Source organism: Xenopus tropicalis, chromosome 3 (genome assembly GCF_000004195.4).
Source record: "Xenopus tropicalis strain Nigerian chromosome 3, UCB_Xtro_10.0, whole genome shotgun sequence".
Lineage (NCBI taxonomy): Eukaryota > Metazoa > Chordata > Amphibia > Anura > Pipidae > Xenopus > Xenopus tropicalis.
In genome coordinates, this window is record NC_030679.2 from 379,104 (window position 1) to 402,040 (window position 22,937).

A 22,937-nucleotide genomic window follows, 5' to 3' on the forward strand; every position below is an offset into this window, starting at 1 on the left:
GATCCCTCTACCTGCGGGGCACTGATCCCTCTACCTGCGGGGCACTGATCCCTCTACCTGCGGGGCACTGATCCCTCTACCTGCGGGGCACTGATCCCTCTACCTGCGGGGGCCCCACCTGGGTAATCCCTCTACCTGCGGGGGCAGTAATCCCTCTACCTGCGGGGCAGTAATCCCTCTACCTGCGGGGCACTGATCCCTCTACCTGCGGGGCAGTGATCCCTCTACCTGCGGGGCAGAGATCCCTCTACCTGCGGGGCACTGATCCCTCTACCTGCGGGGCAGTGATCCCTCTACCTGCGGGGCAGTGATCCCTCTACCTGCGGGGCAGTGATCCCTCTACCTGCGGGGCAGTAATCCCTCTACCTGCGGGGCACTGATCCCTCTACCTGCGGGGCAGTGATCCCTCTACCTGCGGGGCAGTGATCCCTCTACCTGCGGGGCACTGATCCCTCTACCTGCGGGGCAGTGATCCCTCTACCTGCGGGGCAGTGATCCCTCTACCTGCGGGGCAGTGATCCCTCTACCTGCGGGGCAGTAATCCCTCTACCTGCGGGGCAGTGATCCCTCTACCTGCGGGGCAGTGATCCCTCTACCTGCGGGGCACTGATCCCTCTACCTGCGGGGCACTGATCCCTCTACCTGCGGGGCACTGATCCCTCTACCTGCGGGGCACTGATCCCTCTACCTGCGGGGCACTGATCCCTCTACCTGCGGGGCAGTAATCCCTCTACCTGCGGGGCAGTAATCCCTCTACCTGCGGGGCACTGATCCCTCTACCTGCGGGGCAGTGATCCCTCTACCTGCGGGGCACTAATCCCTCTACCTGCGGGGCACTGATCCCTCTACCTGCGGGGCACTAATCCCTCTACCTGCGGGGCACTGATCCCTCTACCTGCGGGGCACTGATCCCTCTACCTGCGGGGCACTGATCCCTCTACCTGCGGGGCAGTAATCCCTCTACCTGCGGGGCAGTAATCCCTCTACCTGCGGGGCAGTAATCCCTCTACCTGCGGGGCAGTAATCCCTCTACCTGCGGGGCACTAATCCCTCTACCTGCGGGGCACTAATCCCTCTACCTGCGGGGCACTAATCCCTCTACCTGCGGGGCACTAATCCCTCTACCTGCGGGGCACTAATCCCTCTACCTGCGGAGCACTAATCCCTCTACCTGCGTTACACAGAGAGAAAAGGGCAGGGGCATTAAAGAAGCTACTTGCCCTTTATTGCTGGGGGAGCATGGGCAGAACAACATTAACCCTTTCAGTCCTGGCTGCCCTCCATCTATTCTGCACTCCCAGGCTGAATACAAATACATGCGGGATATGAATCACAGGGGGGCACAGGCACAGGGGGCACTGGCGGAAGAATGTGGGGGGCTGGGAGGGCCAAGGGGGTAACAGGGGGCAGCAGCTGGGAATGCAATGGTTTCCCAATGAATCTCTTGGACCACAGATTCCCAAACTGGGGGGCTATCACCCTAGGGGGCACAAAGCAGTGAATACTGGGCCCAGAGTGGGTGAGCAGGGGGGGCCCAAACAGCCCCCCACAGGCCCAATATTCCAGTGTATGACAGTGTAAGCCTCCGGCATTGGCCAGGTTGCCAGTTCAGGCCCACAGCCATGGCACAATATCCAGCAGCCCAACTAGTATATACCCCCCCACATTTGGTACCATAACCCTCTCTGCCCCCCACATATGGTACCCTAACCCTCTCTGCCCCCACATATGGTACCCTAACCCTATCTATACCCCCCATATGGTACCCTAACCCTATCTATACCCCACATATGGTACCCTAACCCTCTCTGCCCCCCACATATGGTACCCTAACCCTCTCTGCCCCCCACATATGGTACCCTAACCCTATCTATACCCCACATATGGTACCCTAACCCTCTCTGCCCCCCACATATGGTACCCTAACCCTCTCTGCCCCCCACATATGGTACCCTAACCCTCTCTGCCCCCCACATATGGTACCCTAACCCTCTCTGCCCCCCACATATGGTACCCTAACCCTCTCTATACCCCCACATATGGTACCCTAACCCTCTCTGCCCCCCACATATGGTACCCTAACCCTCTCTAAACCCCACATATGGTACCCTAACCCTCTCTGCCCCCCACATATGGTACCCTAACCCTCTCTAAACCCCACATATGGTACCCTAACCCTCTCTAAACCCCACATATGGTACCCTAACCCTCTCTGCCCCCCACATATGGTACCCTAACCCTCTCTAAACCCCACATATGGTACCCTAACCCTCTCTGCCCCCCACATATGGTACCCTAACCCTCTCTATACCCCCACATATGGTACCCTAACCCTCTCTGCCCCCCACATATGGTACCCTAACCCTCTCTAAACCCCACATATGGTACCCTAACCCTCTCTGCCCCCACATATGGTACCCTAACCCTCTCTATACCCTACATATGGTACCCTAACCCTCTATACCCCCCACATATGGTACCCTAACCCTCTCTGCCCCCACATATGGTACCCTAACCCTCTCTATACCCTACATATGGTACCCTAACCCTCTATACCCCCCACATATGGTACCCTAACCCTCTCTGCCCCCCACATATGGTACCCTAACCCTCTCTGCCCCCCACATATGGTACCCTAACCCTCTCTGCCCCCCACATATGGTACCCTAACCCTCTCTGCCCCCACATATGGTACCCTAACCCTCTCTATACCCTACATATGGTACCCTAACCCTCTCTATACCCTACATATGGTACCCTAACCCTCTCTATACCCTACATAGTGCCACATGGTACCAACAGGACATAGAGCCATGGTACAGAACCACACAAAATCCATTTAATATTTGTATTTTGTAAATGAGACTCTTATCCACACATACCTCCCCCAGCCTCCCTACCAGCCCTTATTGTACCACCAGCCTCCCTACCAGCCCTTATCGTCCCCCCAGCCTCCCTACCAGCCCTTATTGTACCCCCAGCCTCCCTACCAGCCCTTATCGTCCCCCCAGCCTCCCTACCAGCTTTTATTGTACCCCCAGCCTCCCTGCCAGTCCTTATTGTCCCCCCAGCCTCCCTACCAGCTCTTATTGTACCCCCAGCCTCCCTACCAGCTTTTATTGTACCCCCAGCCTCCCTACCAGCCCTTATTATACCCCCAGCCTCCCTGCCAGTCCTTATTGTCCCCCCAGCCTCCCTACCAGCTCTTATTGTACCCCCAGCCTCCCTACCAGCTTTTATTGTACCCCCAGCCTCCCTGCCAGTCCTTATTGTCCCCCCAGCCTCCCTACCAGCTCTTATTGTACCCCCAGCCTCCCTACCAGCCCCTTATTGTACCCCCAGCCTCCCTACCAGCTCTTATTGTACCACCAGCCTCCCTACCAGCCCTTATTATACCCCCAGCCTCCCTACCAGCCCTTATTGTCCCCCCAGCCTCCCTACCAGCTCTTATTATACCCCCAGCCTCCCTACCAGCCCTTATTGTACCCCCAGCCTCCCTACCAGCCCCTTATTGTACCCCCAGCCTCCCTACCAGTCCTTATTGTCCCCCCAGCCTCCCTACCAGCTCTTATTGCCCCCCAGCCTCCCTACCAGCCCTTATTGTACCCCCAGCCTCCCTACCAGCCCTTATTGTACCCCCAGCCTCCCTACCAGCCCTTATTGTACCCCCAGCCTCCCTACCAGCCCTTATTGTACCCCCAGCCTCCCTACCAGCCCTTATTGTACCCCCAGCCTCCCTACCAGCCCTTATTGTACCCCCAGCCTCCCTACCAGCCCTTATTGTACCCCCAGCCTCCCTACCAGCCCTTATTATACCCCCAGCCTCCCTACCAGCCCTTATTGTACCCCCAGCCTCCCTACCATCCCTTATTATACCCCCAGCCTCCCTACCAGCCCTTATTGTACCCCCAGCCTCCCTACCAGCCGCTACAGTACCCTGTTCCTCTCTACCATCCCTTACAGGGGTTAACTGCGTTTCCATGGAAACACTTAAATACGGTGCTCAGATTTAGGGTAGGTAAGAGGCAGGTAGGGGGCAGAGAGGGGGCAGTAATTGCTGGTTTACTATTAATTGCCTGAGGTTTTAGTTCCATTCAGTGCAGTCATTATACGGTTATGGGGGTTCCTGAGGGGTCAGGTGACGTTGGCCAACTGGGCGCCTGGTCTCCCAACGACACAGAATCAGAAGAAACACAGCGTCGGCCCAAATGTCAGAGAAACAGCACTTGGCCCATCAGATGCCCCTATATATATTTACTATAGATATCACCTATAGATTCTGTGACCCTGCACCCCCCTTCCCCCCAACTCAACAATTTGTGTCCAATCACAGCTGGGCTTTCATTATCCATCCACATACAGTAGAGAGAGATGAAAGCTAAATGCTAATTGGTTATTAGGGGTCACTGCTTTGGGGGGGTAACATTGGTGTTGGAGGGGTTCCTTTACCCCTGCAAGCTACCTACCTACCCCGGTCGGACTGGGGCACGGTGAAAAACCCCAGCTGGCCTCCCTCCCCCGATCGTTTCTACTTAGGTGCACTTGGGGGGGGGGGCAAGGAGGGGGTCCCTGGGGCTGGTGCCCTGGGGGTACTGTATGTGTGGGGCCCCTGGGGTGGCAGCATTGGGGGTCCCTGGGGTGGCAGCCTCGGGGGTACTGTATGTGTGGGGCCCCTGGGGTGGCAGCATCGGGGGTACTGTATGTGTGGGGCCCCTGGGGTGGCAGCCTCGGGGGTACTGTATGTGTGGGGCCCCTGGGGTGGCAGCCTCGGGGGGCCCGCATACCCCCAGTACAACCCTGACCCCAACCACTAATAAAGGTAGCTTAACATGCACCCCAACTTATCTGTATCCGGAATACTCAGGACTTGGGGTTTTCCAGATAAGGGGTCTTTCTGTATTTTGTCTCCCTGTACCATAAGGCCCAATAGGATTGTATTATCCCAATAAGGATCCATTATATCTCTGGTTGGGTCCAGTACAAAGGTTCTGTTTTATTATTACGGAGAAAATGAGAATTATTTGAGTATAATGGAACCTATGGGAGACGGATCAGTTTCTGGATAACAGGTTTCTGGATAATGGACCCCATATCTGTATTTGTAAATTCCAATAAATGGAAGCGCCGAGGCTTGGCCCATTCGGATCACAGCGATCATCACTAAAGTTCTAGTTAATTCTGTGGCCCCTGCAGACCCGGGGGCCCCTGGGACGTGACAGCGCGGCTCCGAGACCTCCCATTAATGTCCCTGTACAACAAATCCCGGCGCTAATCAGAGTCGGACGGCGCCACTTTGATACGGATCAGACCCGCTGCAAATATAAATGTCAGCGACGTTATTAATCTGATAAATCATTCATTTGCTGCTCTGCCGTCGCCTGAAATACGGCCGTTCCGCATTACCGACCCGACAGCGCCGCTCGTTCCATTTATTTCCCCAATTGCCCGAGTGTCGCGGCGGATTTGTAATGTAAATAGGGCCACGGGGGCCGCAATAGAGCAATAAAATGGCCCATTTCAGCGGCGCCATACAAGGAGCCCATTCACCTTATGGGTCAGAACCATTGTAATGGGCTCGGGGGCTCAGAACCCCTGAGCAAATTCATATTAAAATGTCCCCCAATGTCTCTAGGAACCAACAATGAGACCAACCCAGACCCCCCCCCCGCTTAATATCCAGAGAACTTAGAGGGTTAGTTCCCCTTTAATTCACCCCATTGATTCCACATTTGACCCAACATGGAAGATCCGGAAATGCCACCGGCCAAACCAGACCCAAAACTGCCCCGTGAATCAGGGAACCTCGACAACTGGACAACTGGGTCCGATTTAACCCCTTCGCCTCCCATCGGCGCCAACGGAAGTGCATCTTCCTATTTGATATTTTCAGGAAAAACTGAAAATTAAATCAAATCTATTCAGAAACATTCAGCTATTTCCCAAATAATCTGGTTCTGACTTTAACCCAAAGCCCCGAGGTCCATTTGGCAAAGTGAAGAGAAATAAAGGGGAAACAACGCACCGGGAGAATGGGGCACAGGTTCTGGTTAATAACAAGGGGCAGAATGGGGCACAGGTTCTGGCGTATAACAAGGGGCAGAATGGGGCACAGGTTCTGGCGTATAACAAGGGGCAGAATGGGGCACAGATTCTGGCGCATAACAAGGGATGGGGCACAGGTTCTGGTTAATAACAAGGGGCAGAATGGGGCACAGGTTCTGGCGTATAACAAGGGGCAGAATGGGGCACAGGTTCTGGCGCATAACAAGGGGCAGAATGGGGCACAGGTTCTGGCGCATAACAAGGGGCAGAATGGGGCACAGGTTCTGGCGCATAACAAGGGGCAGAATGGGGCACAGGTTCTGGCGCATAACAAGGGGCAGAATGGGGCACAGGTTCTGGCGCATAACAAGGGGCAGAATGGGGCACAGGTTCTGGTTAATAACAAGGGGCAGAATGGGGCACAGGTTCTGGGGAATAACAAGGGGCAGAATGGGGCACAGGTTCTGGCGCATAACAAGGGGCAGAATGGGGCACAGGTTCTGGCGCATAAGGGGCAGAATGGGGCACAGGTTCTGGCGCATAACAAGGGGCAGAATGGGGCACAGGTTCTGGCGCATAACAAGGGATGGGGCACAGGTTCTGGCGCATAACAAGGGGCAGAATGGGGCACAGGTTCTGGCGCATAACAAGGGGCAGAATGGGGCACAGGTTCTGGCGCATAACAAGGGGCAGAATGGGGCACAGGTTCTGGGGAATAACAAGGGGCAGAATGGGGCACAGGTTCTGGCGCATAACAAGGGGCAGAATGGGGCACAGGTTCTGGCGCATAAGGGGCAGAATGGGGCACAGGTTCTGGCGCATAACAAGGGGCAGAATGGGGCACAGGTTCTGGCGCATAACAAGGGATGGGGCACAGGTTCTGGCGCATAACAAGGGGCAGAATGGGGCACAGGTTCTGGCGCATAACAAGGGGCAGAATGGGGCACAGGTTCTGGCGCATAACAAGGGGCAGAATGGGGCACAGGTTCTGGCGCATAACAAGGGGCAGAATGGGGCACAGGTTCTGGCGCATAACAAGGGGCAGAATGGGGCACAGGTTCTGGTTAATAACAAGGGGCAGAATGGGGCACAGGTTCTGGCGCATAACAAGGGGCAGAATGGGGCACAGGTTCTGGTTAATAACAAGGGGCAGAATGGGGCACAGGTTCTGGGGAATAACAAGGGGCAGAATGGGGCACAGGTTCTGGCGCATAACAAGGGGCAGAATGGGGCACAGGTTCTGGCGCATAAGGGGCAGAATGGGGCACAGGTTCTGGCGCATAACAAGGGGCAGAATGGGGCACAGGTTCTGGCGCATAACAAAGGATGGGGCACAGGTTCTGGCGCATAACAAGGGGCAGAATGGGGCACAGGTTCTGGCGCATAACAAGGGGCAGAATGGGGCACAGGTTCTGGCGCATAACAAGGGCAGAATGGGGCACAGGTTCTGGCGCATAACAAGGGGCAGAATGGGGCACAGGTTCTGGCGCATAAGGGGCAGAATGGGGCACAGGTTCTGGCGCATAACAAGGGGCAGAATGGGGCACAGGTTCTGGCGCATAACAAGGGATGGGGCACAGGTTCTGGCGCATAACAAGGGGCAGAATGGGGCACAGGTTCTGGCGCATAACAAGGGGCAGAATGGGGCACAGGTTCTGGCGCATAACAAGGGGCAGAATGGGGCACAGGTTCTGGCGCATAACAAGGGGCAGAATGGGGCACAGGTTCTGGCGCATAACAAGGGGCAGAATGGGGCACAGGTTCTGGTTAATAACAAGGGGCAGAATGGGGCACAGGTTCTGGCGCATAACAAGGGGAAGAATGGGGCACAGGTTCTGGTGAATAACAAGGGGCAGAATGGGGCACAGGTTCTGGCGCATAACAAGGGGCAGAATGGGGCACAGGTTCTGGTGCATAACAAGGGGCAGAATGGGGCACAGGTTCTGGCGCATAACAAGGGGAAGAATGAGGCACAGGTTCTGGCGCATAACAAGGGGCAGAATGGGGCACAGGTTCTGGCGCATAACAAGGGGAAGAATGGGGCACAGGTTCTGGCGCATAACAAGGGGCAGAATGGGGCACAGGTTCTGGCGCATAACAAGGGGCAGAATGGGGCACAGGTTGTGGCGCATAACAAGGGATGGGGCACAGGTTCTGGTGCATAACAAGGGGCAGAATGGGGCACAGGTTCTGGCGCATAACAAGGGGCAGAATGGGGCACAGGTTCTGGTGCATAACAAGGGGCAGAATGGGGCACAGGTTCTGGTGCATAACAAGGGATGGGGCACAGGTTCTGGCGCATAACAAGGGATGGGGCACAGGTTCTGGCGCATAGCAAGGGATGGGGCACAGGTTCTGGCGCATAACAAGGGGCAGAATGGGGCACAGGTTCTGGCGCATAACAAGGGATGGGGCACAGGTTCTGGCGCATAACAAGGGATGGGGCACAGGTTCTGGCGCATAACAAGGGATGGGGCACAGGTTCTGGTGCATAACAAGGGGCAGAATGGGGCACAGGTTGTGGCGCATAACAAGGGGCAGAATGGGGCACAGGTTCTGGCGCATAACAAGGGATGGGGCACAGGTTCTGGCGCATAACAAGGGGCAGAATGGGGCACAGGTTCTGGTGCATAACAAGGGGCAGAATGGGGCACAGGTTCTGGCGCATAACAAGGGATGGGGCACAGGTTCTGGCGCATAACAAGGGATGGGGCACAGGTTCTGGCGCATAACAAGGGGCAGAATGGGGGCACAGGTTCTGGCGCATAACAAGGGGCAGAATGGGGCACAGGTTCTGGTGCATAACAAGGGGCAGAATGGGGCACAGGTTCTGGCGCATAACAAGGGATGGGGCACAGGTTCTGGCGCATAACAAGGGATGGGGCACAGGTTCTGGCGCATAACAAGGGGCAGAATGGGGCACAGGTTCTGGCGCATAACAAGGGGCAGAATGGGGCACAGGTTCTGGCGCATAACAAGGGGCAGAATGTGGCACAGGTTCTGGTGCATAACAAGGGGCAGAATGTGGCACAGGTTCTGGCGCATAACAAGGGATGGGGCACAGGTTCTGGCGCATAACAAGGGGCAGAATGGGGCACAGGTTCTGGTGCATAACAAGGGGCAGAATGTGGCACAGGTTCTGGCGCATAACAAGGGATGGGGCACAGGTTCTGGCGCATAACAAGGGATGGGGCACAGGTTCTGGTGCATAACAAGGGGCAGAATGGGGCACAGGTTGTGGCGCATAACAAGGGGCAGAATGGGGCACAGGTTGTGGCGCATAACAAGGGATGGGGCACAGGTTCTGGTGCATAACAAGGGGCAGAATGGGGCACAGGTTCTGGCGCATAATAAGGGATGGGGCACAGGTTCTGGCGCATAACAAGGGATGGGGCACAGGTTCTGGTGCATAACAAGGGCAGAATGTGGCACAGGTTCTGGCGCATAACAAGGGATGGGGCACAGGTTCTGGCGCATAACAAGGGATGGGGCACAGGTTCTGGTGCATAACAAGGGGCAGAATGGGGCACAGGTTGTGGCGCATAACAAGGGGCAGAATGGGGCACAGGTTGTGGCGCATAACAAGGGATGGGGCACAGGTTCTGGTGCATAACAAGGGGCAGAATGTGGCACAGGTTCTGGCGCATAACAAGGGATGGGGCACAGGTTCTGGCGCATAACAAGGGATGGGGCACAGGTTCTGGTGCATAACAAGGGGCAGAATGGGGCACAGGTTCTGGCGCATAATAAGGGATGGGGCACAGGTTCTGGCGCATAACAAGGGGCAGAATGGGGCACAGGTTGTGGCGCATAACAAGGGGCAGAATGGGGCACAGGTTGTGGCGCATAACAAGGGGCAGAATGGGGCACAGGTTCTGGCGCATAACAAGGGATGGGGCACAGGTTCTGGTGCATAACAAGGGGCAGAATGGGGCACAGGTTGTGGCGCATAACAAGGGGCAGAATGGGGCACAGGTTGTGGCGCATAACAAGGGGCAGAATGGGGCACAGGTTGTGGCGCATAACAAGGGATGGGGCACAGGTTCTGGCGCATAACAAGGGGCAGAATGGGGCACAGGTTCTGGCGCATAACAAGGGATGGGGCACAGGTTCTGGCGCATAACAAGGGGCAGAATGGGGCACAGGTTCTGGTGCATAACAAGGGGCAGAATGGGGCACAGGTTCTTGCGCATAACAAGGGGCAGAATGGGGCACAGGTTCTGGCGCATAACAAGGGATGGGGCACAGGTTCTGGCGCATAACAAGGGGCAGAATGGGGCACAGGTTCTGGTGCATAACAAGGGGCAGAATGGGGCACAGGTTCTGGCGCATAACAAGGGGCAGAATGGGGCACAGGTTCTGGCGCATAACAAGGGATGGGGCACAGGTTCTGGTGCATAACAAGGGGCAGAATGGGGCACAGGTTCTGGTGCATAACAAGGGGCAGAATGGGGCACAGGTTCTTGCGCATAACAAGGGGCAGAATGGGGCACAGGTTCTGGCGCATAACAAGGGATGGGGCACAGGTTCTGGCGCATAACAAGGGGCAGAATGGGGCACAGGTTCTGGCGCATAACAAGGGATGGGGCACAGGTTCTGGCGCATAACAAGGGGCAGAATGGGGCACAGGTTCTGGTGCATAACAAGGGGCAGAATGGGGCACAGGTTCTTGCGCATAACAAGGGGCAGAATGGGGCACAGGTTCTGGCGCATAACAAGGGATGGGGCACAGGTTCTGGCGCATAACAAGGGGCAGAATGGGGCACAGGTTCTGGTGCATAACAAGGGGCAGAATGGGGCACAGGTTCTGGCGCATAACAAGGGGCAGAATGGGGCACAGGTTCTGGCGCATAACAAGGGATGGGGCACAGGTTCTGGCGCATAACAAGGGGCAGAATGGGGCACAGGTTCTGGTGCATAACAAGGGATGGGGCACAGGTTCTGGCGCATAACAAGGGGCAGAATGGGGCACAGGTTCTGGTGCATAACAAGGGGCAGAATGGGGCACAGGTTCTGGCACATAACAAGGGGCAGAAGGGGGCACAGGTTCTGGCGCATAACAAGGGGCAGAATGGGGCACAGGTTCTGGCGCATAACAAGGGGCAGAATGGGGCACAGGTTCTGGTGCATAACAAGGGGCAGAATGGGGCACAGGTTCTGGCACATAACAAGGGGCAGAATGGGGCACAGGTTCTGGCACATAACAAGGGGCAGAATGGGGCACAGGTTCTGGCGCATAACAAGGGGCAGAATGGGGCACAGGTTCTGGTGCATAACAAGGGGCAGAATGGGGCACAGGTTCTGGCACATAACAAGGGATGGGGCACAGGTTCTGGCGCAAAACAAGGGGCAGAATGGGGCACAGGTTCTGGTGCATAACAAGGGGCAGAATGGGGCACAGGTTCTGGCACATAACAAGGGATGGGGCACAGGTTCTGGCACATAACAAGGGGCAGAATGGGGCACAGGTTCTGGCGTATAACAAGGGGTAGAATGGGGCACAGGTTCTGGCGCATAACAAGGGGCAGAATGGGGCACAGGTTCTGGCGCATAACAAGGGGCAGAATGGGGCACAGGTTCTGGCGCATAACAAGGGGCAGAATGGGGCACAGGTTCTGGCGCATAACAAGGGGCAGAATGGGGCACAGGTTCTGGCGCATAACAAGGGGCAGAATGGGGCACAGGTTGTGGCGCATAACAAGGGGCAGAATGGGGCACAGGTTCTGGCGCATAACAAGGGGCAGAATGGGGCACAGGTTCTGGCACATAACAAGGGATGGGGCACAGGTTCTGGTGCATAACAAGGGGCAGAATGGTGCACAGGTTCTGGCGCATAACAAGGGGCAGAATGGGGCACAGGTTCTGGTGCATAACAAGGGATGGGGCACAGGTTCTGGCGCATAACAAGGGATGGGGCACAGGTTCTGGCGCATAACAAGGGATGGGGCACAGGTTCTGGTGCATAACAAGGGGCAGAATGGGGCACAGGTTGTGGCGCATAACAAGGGATGGGGCACAGGTTCTGGTGCATAACAAGGGATGGGGCACAGGTTCTGGCGCATAACAAGGGATGGGGCACAGGTTCTGGTGCATAACAAGGGGCAGAATGGGGCACAGGTTGTGGCGCATAACAAGGGGCAGAATGGGGCACAGGTTGTGGCGCATAACAAGGGGCAGAATGGGGCACAGGTTCTGGCGCATAACAAGGGGCAGAATGGGGCACAGGTTCTGGCGCATAACAAGGGATGGGGCACAGGTTCTGGTGCATAACAAGGGGCAGAATGGGGCACAGGTTGTGGCGCATAACAAGGGGCAGAATGGGGCACAGGTTGTGGCGCATAACAAGGGGCAGAATGGGGCACAGGTTCTGGCGCATAACAAGGGGCAGAATGGGGCACAGGTTCTGGCACATAACAAGGGATGGGGCACAGGTTCTGGTGCATAACAAGGGGCAGAATGGGGCACAGGTTCTGGCGCATAACAAGGGGCAGAATGGGGCACAGGTTCTGGTGCATAACAAGGGATGGGGCACAGGTTCTGGCGCATAACAAGGGATGGGGCACAGGTTCTGGCGCATAACAAGGGATGGGGCACAGGTTCTGGCGCATAACAAGGGATGGGGCACAGGTTCTGGTGCATAACAAGGGGCAGAATGGGGCACAGGTTCTGGTGCATAACAAGGGGCAGAATGGGGCACAGGTTGTGGCGCATAACAAGGGGCAGAATGGGGCACAGGTTCTGGCGCATAACAAGGGGCAGAATGGGGCACAGGTTCTGGCGCATAACAAGGGGCAGAATGGGGCACAGGTTCTGGCGCATAACAAGGGATGGGGCACAGGTTCTGGCGCATAACAAGGGGCAGAATGGGGCACAGGTTCTGGTGCATAACAAGGGGCAGAATGGGGCACAGGTTCTGGCGCATAACAAGGGATGGGGCACAGGTTCTGGCGCATAACAAGGGATGGGGCACAGGTTCTGGCGCATAACAAGGGGCAGAATGGGGCACAGGTTCTGGCACATAACAAGGGGCAGAATGGGGCACAGGTTCTGGCGCATAACAAGGGATGGGGCACAGGTTCTGGCGCATAACAAGGGGCAGAATGTGGCACAGGTTCTGGTGCATAACAAGGGGCAGAATGGGGCACAGGTTCTGGCGCATAACAAGGGGCAGAATGTGGCACAGGTTCTGGCGCATAACAAGGGGCAGAATGTGGCACAGGTTCTGGTGCATAACAAGGGGCAGAATGGGGCACAGGTTCTGGTGCATAACAAGGGGCAGAATGGGGCACAGGTTCTGGCGCATAACAAGGGGCAGAATGTGGCACAGGTTCTGGCACATAACAAGGGGCAGAATGGGGCACAGGTTCTGGCGCATAACAAGGGATGGGGCACAGGTTCTGGCGCATAACAAGGGGCAGAATGTGGCACAGGTTCTGGTGCATAACAAGGGGCAGAATGGGGCACAGGTTCTGGCGCATAACAAGGGGCAGAATGGGGCACAGGTTCTGGCGCATAACAAGGGATGGGGCACAGGTTCTGGTGCATAACAAGGGGCAGAATGGGGCACAGGTTCTGGCGCATAACAAGGGATGGGGCACAGGTTCTGGCACATAACAAGGGGCAGAATGGGGCACAGGTTCTGGCGTATAACAAGGGGCAGAATGGGGCACAGGTTCTGGCGCATAACAAGGGATGGGGCACAGGTTCTGGTGCATAACAAGGGGCAGAATGGGGCACAGGTTCTGGCGCATAACAAGGGATGGGGCACAGGTTCTGGCGCATAACAAGGGGCAGAATGGGGCACAGGTTCTGGCGCATAACAAGGGGCAGAATGGGGCACAGGTTCTGGCGCATAACAAGGGGCAGAATGGGGCACAGGTTCTGGCGCATAACAAGGGGCAGAATGGGGCACAGGTTCTGGCGCATAACAAGGGATGGGGCACAGGTTCTGGCGCATAACAAGGGGCAGAATGGGGCACAGGTTCTGGTGAATAACAAGGGGAAGAATGGGGCACAGGTTCTGGCGCAAAACAAGGGATGGGGCACAGGTTCTGGTGCATAACAAGTGGCAGAATGGGGCACAGGTTCTAGAACATAACAAGGGATGGGGCACAGGTTCTGGTGCATAACAAGGGGCAGAATGGGGCACAGGTTCTGGTGCATAACAATGGATGGGGCACAGGTTCTGGCGCATAACAAGGGAGGGGGCACAGGTTCTGGCACATAACAAGGGAGGGGGCACAGGTTCTGGTGCATAACAAGGGATGGGGCACAGGTTCTGGTGCATAACAAGGGATGGGGCACAGGTTCTGGCGCATAACAAGGGAGGGGGCACAGGTTCTGGCACATAACAAGGGAGGGGGCACAGGTTCTGGTGCATAACAAGGGATGGGGCACAGGTTCTGGTGCATAACAAGGGAGGGGGCACAGGTTCTGGTGCATAACAAGGGAGGGGGCACAGGTTCTGGCACATAACAAGGGAGGGGGCACAGGTTCTGGTGCATAACAAGGGATGGGGCACAGGTTCTGGCGCATAACAAGGGAGGGGGCACAGGTTCTGGCGCATAACAAGGGGCAGAATGGGGCACAGGTTCTGGGGAATAACAAGGGATGGGGCACAGGTTCTGGCGCATAACAAGGGGTAGAATGGGGCACAGGTTCTGGGGAATAACAAGGGGCAGAATGGGGCACAGGTTCTGGGGAATAACAAGGGATGGGGCACAGGTTCTGGCGCATAACAAGGGGCAGAATGGGGCACAGGTTCTGGGGAATAACAAGGGATGGGGCACAGGTTCTGGCGCATAACAAGGGGTAGAATGGGGCACAGGTTCTGGTGCATAACAAGGGGCAGAATGGGGCACAGGTTCTGGGGAATAACAAGGGGCAGAATGAGGCACAGGTTCTGGTGCATAACAAGGGGCAGAATGGGGCACAGGTTCTGGGGAATAACAAGGGGCAGAATGGGGCACAGGTTCTGGGGAATAACAAGGGGCAGAATGGGGCACAGGTTCTGGTGCATAACATGGGGCAGAATGGGGCACAGGTTCTGGTGCATAACAAGGGGCAGAATGGGGCACAGGTTCTGGCGCATAACAAGGGGCAGAATGGGGCACAGGTTCTGGGGAATAACAAGGGGCAGAATGGGGCACAGGTTCTGGCGCATAACAAGGGGTAGAATGGGGCACAGGTTCTGGCGCATAACAAGGGGCAGAATGGGGCACAGGTTCTGGCGCATAACAAGGGGCAGAATGGGGCACAGGTTCTGGCACATAACAAGGGATGGGGCACAGGTTCTGGCGCATAACAAGGGGTAGAATGGGGCACAGGTTCTGGGGAATAACAAGGGGCAGAATGGGGCACAGGTTCTGGCGCATAACAAGGGGCAGAATGGGGCAATGGTTCTGGCGCATAACAAGGGGCAGAATGGGGCAATGGTTCTTGCGCATAACAAGGGGCAGAATGGGGCACAGGTTCTGGCGCATAACAAGGGATGGGGCACAGGTTCTGGCGCATAACAAGGGGCAGAATGGGGCGCAGGTTCTGGCGCATAACAAGGGATGGGGCACAGGTTCTGGTGCATAACAAGGGATGGGGCACAGGTTCTGGTGCATAACAAGGGGCAGAATGGGGCACAGGTTCTGGCGCATAACAAGGGGCAGAATGGGGCGCAGGTTCTGGCGCATAACAAGGGGCAGAATGGGGCACAGGTTCTGGCGCATAACAAGGGGCAGAATGGGGCACAGGTTCTGGCGCATAACAAGGGGCAGAATGGGGCACAGGTTCTGGCGCATAACAAGGGGCAGAATGGGGCACAGGTTCTGGCGCATAACAAGGGGCAGAATGGGGCACAGGTTCTGGCGCATAACAAGGGGCAGAATGGGGCGCAGGTTCTGGCGCATAACAAGGGATGGGGCACAGGTTCTGGTGCATAACAAGGGATGGGGCACAGGTTCTGGCGCATAAGGGACAGAATGGGGCACAGGTTCTGGCGCATAACAAGGGGCAGAATGGGGCGCAGGTTCTGGCGCATAACAAGGGGCAGAATGGGGCACAGGTTCTGGCGCATAACAAGGGGCAGAATGGGGCACAGGTTCTGGCGCATAACAAGGGGCAGAATGGGGCACAGGTTCTGGCGCATAACAAGGGATGGGGCACAGGTTCTGGCGCATAACAAGGGGCAGAATGGGGCACAGGTTCTGGCGCATAACAAGGGATGGGGCACAGGTTCTGGCGCATAACAAGGGGCAGAATGGGGCACAGGTTCTGGCGCATAACAAGGGGCAGAATGGGGCACAGGTTCTGGCGCATAACAAGGGATGGGGCACAGGTTCTGGCGCATAACAAGGGGCAGAATGGGGCACAGGTTCTGGCGCATAACAAGGGATGGGGCACAGGTTCTGGTGCATAACAAGGGGCAGAATGGGGCACAGGTTCTGGCGCATAACAAGGGATGGGGCACAGGTTCTGGCACATAACAAGGGGAAGAATGAGGCACAGGTTCTGGCGCATAACAAGGGGCAGAATGGGGCACAGGTTCTGGCGCATAACAAGGGGCAGAATGGGGCACAGGTTCTGGCGCATAACAAGGGGCAGAATGGGGCACAGGTTCTGGCGCATAACAAGGGATGGGGCACAGGTTCTGGCGCATAACAAGGGGCAGAATGAGGCACTGGTTCTGGCGCATAACAAGGGGCAGAATGGGGCACAGGTTCTGGCGTATAACAAGGGGCAGAATGGGGCACAGGTTCTGGCGCATAACAAGGGGCAGAATGGGGCACAGGTTGTGGCGCATAACAAGGGGCAGAATGGGGCACAGGTTCTGGCGCATAACAAGGGGCAGAATGGGGCACAGGTTCTGGTGCATAACAAGGGGCAGAATGGGGCACAGGTTCTGGCGCATAACAAGGGGCAGAATGGGGCACAGGTTCTGGTGAATAACAAGGGGCAGAATGGGGCACAGGTTGTGGCGCATAACAAGGGGCAGAATGGGGCACAGGTTCTGGCGCATAACAAGGGGCAGAATGGGGCACAGGTTCTGGTGCATAACAAGGGGCAGAATGGGGCACAGGTTCTGGCGCATAACAAGGGGCAGAATGGGGCACAGGTTCTGGCGCATAACAAGGGATGGGGCACAGGTTCTGGCACATAACAAGGGGCAGAATGGGGCACAGGTTCTGGCGCATAACAAGGGGCAGAATGGGGCACAGGTTCTGGCGCATAACAAGGGGCAGAATGGGGCACAGGTTCTGGCGCATAACAAGGGGCAGAATGGGGCACAGGTTCTGGCGCATAACAAGGGGCAGAATGGGGCACAGGTTGTGGCGCATAACAAGGGGCAGAATGGGGCACAGGTTCTGGTGCATAACAAGGGGCAGAATGGGGCACAGGTTCTGGCGCATAACAAGGGGCAGAATGGGGCACAGATTCTGGTGCATAACAAGGGGCAGAATGGGGCACAGGTTCTGGCGTATAACAAGGGGCAGAATGGGGCACAGGTTGTGGCGCATAACAAGGGGCAGAATGGGGCACAGGTTCTGGCGCATAACAAGGGGCAGAATGGGGCACAGGTTCTGGCACATAACAAGGGATGGGGCACAGGTTCTGGCACATAACAAGGGATGGGGCACAGGTTCTGGGGAATAACAAGGGGCAGAATGGGGCACAGGTTCTGGCGCATAACAAGGGGCAGAATGGGGCACAGGTTCTGGTGCATAACAAGGGGCAGAATGGGGCACAGGTTCTGGCGCATAACAAGGGATGGGGCACAGGTTCTGGCACATAACAAGGGGCAGAATGGGGCACAGGTTCTGGCGCATAACAAGGGGCAGAATGGGGCACAGGTTCTGGCGCATAACAAGGGGCAGAATGGGGCACAGGTTCTGGCGCATAACAAGGGCAGAATGGGGCACAGGTTCTGGCGCATAACAAGGGGCAGAATGGGGCACAGGTTCTGGCGCATAACAAGGGGCAGAATGGGGCACAGGTTCTGGTGCATAACAAGGGGCAGAATGGGGCACAGGTTCTGGCGCATAACAAGGGATGGGGCACAGGTTCTGGCACATAACAAGGGGCAGAATGGGGCACAGGTTCTGGCGCATAACAAGGGGCAGAATGGGGCACAGGTTCTGGCGCATAACAAGGGGCAGAATGGGGCACAGGTTCTGGCGCATAACAAGGGGCAGAATGGGGCACAGGTTCTGGCGCATAACAAGGGGCAGAATGGGGCACAGGTTCTGGCGCATAACAAGGGGTAGAATGGGGCACAGGTTCTGGGGAATAACAAGGGGCAGAATGGGGCACAGGTTCTGGCGCATAACAAGGGGCAGAATGGGGCACAGGTTCTGGCGCATAACAAGGGGCAGAATGGGGCACAGGTTCTGGCGGCATAACAAGGGGCAGAATGGGGCACAGGTTCTGGTGCATAACAAGGGGCAGAATGGGGCACAGGTTCTGGTGCATAACAAGGGGCAGAATGGGGCACAGGTTCTGGCGCATAACAAGGGGCAGAATGGGGCACAGATTCTGGTGCATAACAAGGGCAGAATGGGGCACAGGTTCTGGCGCATAACAAGGGATGGGGCACAGGTTCTGGCACATAAGGGGCAGAATGGGCACAGGTTCTGGTGCATAACAAGGGGCAGAATGGGGCACAGGTTCTGGGGAATAACAAGGGGCAGAATGGGGCACAGGTTCTGGCGCATAACAAGGGGCAGAATGGGGCACAGGTTCTGGCGCATAACAAGGGGCAGAATGGGGCACAGGTTCTGGCGCATAACAAGGGGCAGAATGGGGCACAGGTTCTGGTGCATAACAAGGGGCAGAATGGGGCACAGATTCTGGTGCATAACAAGGGGCAGAATGGGGCACAGGTTCTGGCGCATAACAAGGGATGGGGCACAGGTTCTGGCACATAACAAGGGGCAGAATGGGGCACAGGTTCTGGTGCATAACAAGGGGCAGAATGGGGCACAGGTTCTGGTGCATAACAAGGGGCAGAATGGGGCACAGGTTCTGGCGCATAACAAGGGGCAGAATGGGGCACAGATTCTGGTGCATAACAAGGGATGGGGCACAGGTTCTGGCACATAACAAGGGGCAGAATGGGGCACAGGTTCTGGTGCATAACAAGGGATGGGGCACAGGTTCTGGCACATAACAAGGGGCAGAATGGGGCACAGGTTCTGGTGCATAACAAGGGGCAGAATGGGGCACAGGTTCTGGCGCATAACAAGGGATGGGGCACAGGTTCTGGCACATAACAAGGGGCAGAATGGGGCACAGGTTCTGGCGCATAACAAGGGGCAGAATGGGGCACAGGTTCTGGTGGATAACATGGGGCAGAATGGGGCACAGGTTCTGGCGCATAACAAGGGGCAGAATGGGGCACAGGTTCTGGTGGATAACATGGGGCAGAATGGGGCACAGGTTCTGGCGCATAACAAGGGGCAGAATGGGGCACAGGTTCTGGTGCATAACAAGGGGCAGAATGGGGCACAGGTTCTGGTGCATAACAAGGGGCAGAATGGGGCACAGGTTCTGGTGCATAACAAGGGGCAGAATGGGGCACAGGTTCTGGCACATAACAAGGGATGGGGCACAGGTTCTGGCACATAACAAGGGGCAGAATGGGGCACAGGTTCTGGCGTATAACAAGGGGCAGAATGGGGCACAGGTTGTGGCGCATAACAAGGGGCAGAATGGGGCACAGGTTCTGGTGCATAACAAGGGGCAGAATGGGGCACAGGTTCTGGCGCATAACAAGGGATGGGGCACAGGTTCTGGCACATAACAAGGGGCAGAATGGGGCACAGGTTCTGGCGCATAACAAGGGGCAGAATGGGGCACAGGTTCTGGTGGATAACATGGGGCAGAATGGGGCACAGGTTCTGGCGCATAACAAGGGGCAGAATGGGGCACAGGTTCTGGTGGATAACATGGGGCAGAATGGGGCACAGGTTCTGGCGCATAACAAGGGGCAGAATGGGGCACAGGTTCTGGTGCATAACAAGGGGCAGAATGGGGCACAGGTTCTGGTGCATAACAAGGGGCAGAATGGGGCACAGGTTCTGGCGCATAACAAGGGGCAGAATGGGGCACAGGTTGTGGCGCATAACAAGGGGCAGAATGGGGCACAGGTTCTGGCGCATAACAAGGGGCAGAATGGGGCACAGGTTCTGGCGCATAACAAGGGGAAGAATGGGGGCACAAGGGACAGGGCATCTCGGTACCAAGACAAAACAAATAAATCAGCAGTTTCATTCACTCTCTGCACCAGCAGCCCAAACAGCACCAGTCAGGGCAGGAATAACCCAAACAGACCCAAACAGAACCCCGTAGCCCAGTCCTGCCTGAGAGCCAGTGGGACACAACCCCCTCACCCCTAGGGGGCACCACCACCGAGCAACACTTGGCATTAACCCTTTGTGCCTTTATTCAGTTGCCCCCTCTGACTCTCCCTCCATTTCTTAATTGGCACTATGGGGGCACATTGACTGGAGCAGTACCGGTACCGGTGTCATTCCCGCACAACACTGCGTTACGCTCTAAAGTGAATGGAAAGTTCTGAATAATTACCAACGACTCCCGGAGGCCGATCCATACAGGACCCTGCGGCACCCCCCCTCACACTCACAGTCAGCAAGGGGTTAAACATTGGTATCTGCAACGGGGGGGGGCATCTCTGCCCAACGGTTACAGAACCAGGTCCGACTCTATAGAAAACCGCAGCCTTGGGGGTGGGGGGTCCGGCTACTAAACACAAGGGCACTTGGGGGGGGTCCGGCTACTAAACACAAGGGCACTTGGGAGGGGGGGGTCAGGCTACTAAACACAATTGTACTTGGGGGGTCTCCGGCTACTAAATACAAGGACACTTGGGGGGGGGGTTCTGGCTACTAAACACAAGGGCACTTGGGGGGCTCTCCGGCTACTAAACACAAGGGCACTTGGGGGGCTCTCCAGCTACTAAACACAAGGGCACTTGGGGGGGGGTTCTGGCTACTAAAAACAAGGACACTTGGGGGGGATCTCCGGCTACTAAACACAAGGGCACTTGGGGGGGTCCGGCTACTAAACACAAGGGCACTTGGGGGGGTCCGGCTACTAAACACAAGGGCACTTGGGGGGGTCCGGCTACTAAACACAAGGGCACTTGGGGGGGGGGTCTGGCTACTAAACACAAGGGCACTTGGGGGGGGTCCGGCTACTAAATACAAGGGCACTTGGGGGGGTCCGGCTACTAAACACAAGGGCACTTGGGGGGGTCCGGCTACTAAACACAAGGGCACTTGGGGGGGTCCGGCTACTAAACACAAGGGCACTTGGGGGGCTCTCCGGCTACTAAACACAAGGGCACTTTGGGGGGGTCCGGCTACTAAACACAAGGGCACTTGGGGGGGGGGGTCTGGCTACTAAACACAAGGGCACTTGGGGGGGTCCGGCTACTAAACACAAGGGCACTTGGGGGGGTCCGGCTACTAAACACAAGGGCACTTTGGGGGGCTCTCTGGCTACTAAACACAAGGGCACTTGGGGGGATCTCCGGCTACTAAACACAAGGGCACTTGGGGGGGGTCCGGCTACTAAATACAAGGGCACTTGGGGGCTCTCCGGCTACTAAACACAAGGGCACTTGGGGGGCTCTCCGGCTACTAAACACAAGGGCACTTGGGGGGATCTCCGGCTACTAAACACAAGGGCACTTGGGGGGATCTCCGGCTACTAAACACAAGGGCACTTGGGGGGGTCCGGCTACTAAACACAAGGGCACTTGGGGGGCTCTCCGGCTACTAAACACAAGGGCACTTGGGGGGGGTTCTGGCTACTAAAAACAAGGACACTTGGGGGGATCTCCGGCTACTAAACACAAGGGCACTTGGGGGGTCCGGCTACTAAACACAAGGGCACTTGGGGGGGTCCGGGCTACTAAACACAAGGGCACTTGGGGGGGTCCGGCTACTAAACACAAGGGCACTTGGGGGGGGGGGTCTGGCTACTAAACACAAGGGCACTTGGGGGGGGTCCGGCTACTAAACACAAGGGCACTTGGGGGGGTCCGGCTACTAAACACAAGGGCACTTGGGGGGGTCCGGCTACTAAACACAAGGGCACTTGGGGGGGTCCGGCTACTAAACACAAGGGCACTTGGGGGGCTCTCCGGCTACTAAACACAAGGGCACTTTGGGGGGGTCCGGCTACTAAACACAAGGGCACTTGGGGGGGGGGTCTGGCTACTAAACACAAGGGCACTTGGGGGGGTCCGGCTACTAAACACAAGGGCACTTGGGGGGGGTCCGGCTACTAAACACAAGGGCACTTTGGGGGGCTCTCTGGCTACTAAACACAAGGGCACTTGGGGGGATCTCCGGCTACTAAACACAAGGGCACTTGGGGGGGGTCCGGCTACTAAATACAAGGGCACTTGGGGGCTCTCCGGCTACTAAACACAAGGGCACTTGGGGGGCTCTCCGGCTACTAAACACAAGGGCACTTGGGGGGATCTCCGGCTACTAAACACAAGGGCACTTGGGGGGATCTCCGGCTACTAAACACAAGGGCACTTGGGGGGGTCCGGCTACTAAACACAAGGGCACTTGGGGGGGGGGGTCTGGCTACTAAACACAAGGGCACTTGGGGGGGTCCGGCTACTAAACACAAGGGCACTTGGGGGGGTCCGGCTACTAAACACAAGGGCACTTGGGGGGTCCGGCTACTAAACACAAGGGCACTTGGGGGCTCTCCGGCTACTAAACACAAGGGCACTTTGGGGGGGTCCGGCTACTAAACACAAGGGCACTTGGGGGGGGGGGTCTGGCTACTAAACACAAGGGCACTTGGGGGGTCCGGCTACTAAACACAAGGGCACTTGGGGGGGTCCGGCTACTAAACACAAGGGC

At 56.7% G+C, this 22,937-nt stretch overlaps 1 protein-coding gene across 4 annotated transcripts in view; it reads right to left on the minus strand.

The window, feature by feature from the left end:
• lmo3 (LIM domain only 3) overlaps positions 1-22,937 on the minus strand; it is a 49,543-nt gene that overhangs the window by 9,703 nt on the left and 16,903 nt on the right. The gene's annotated exons all lie outside the window — the stretch shown is intronic.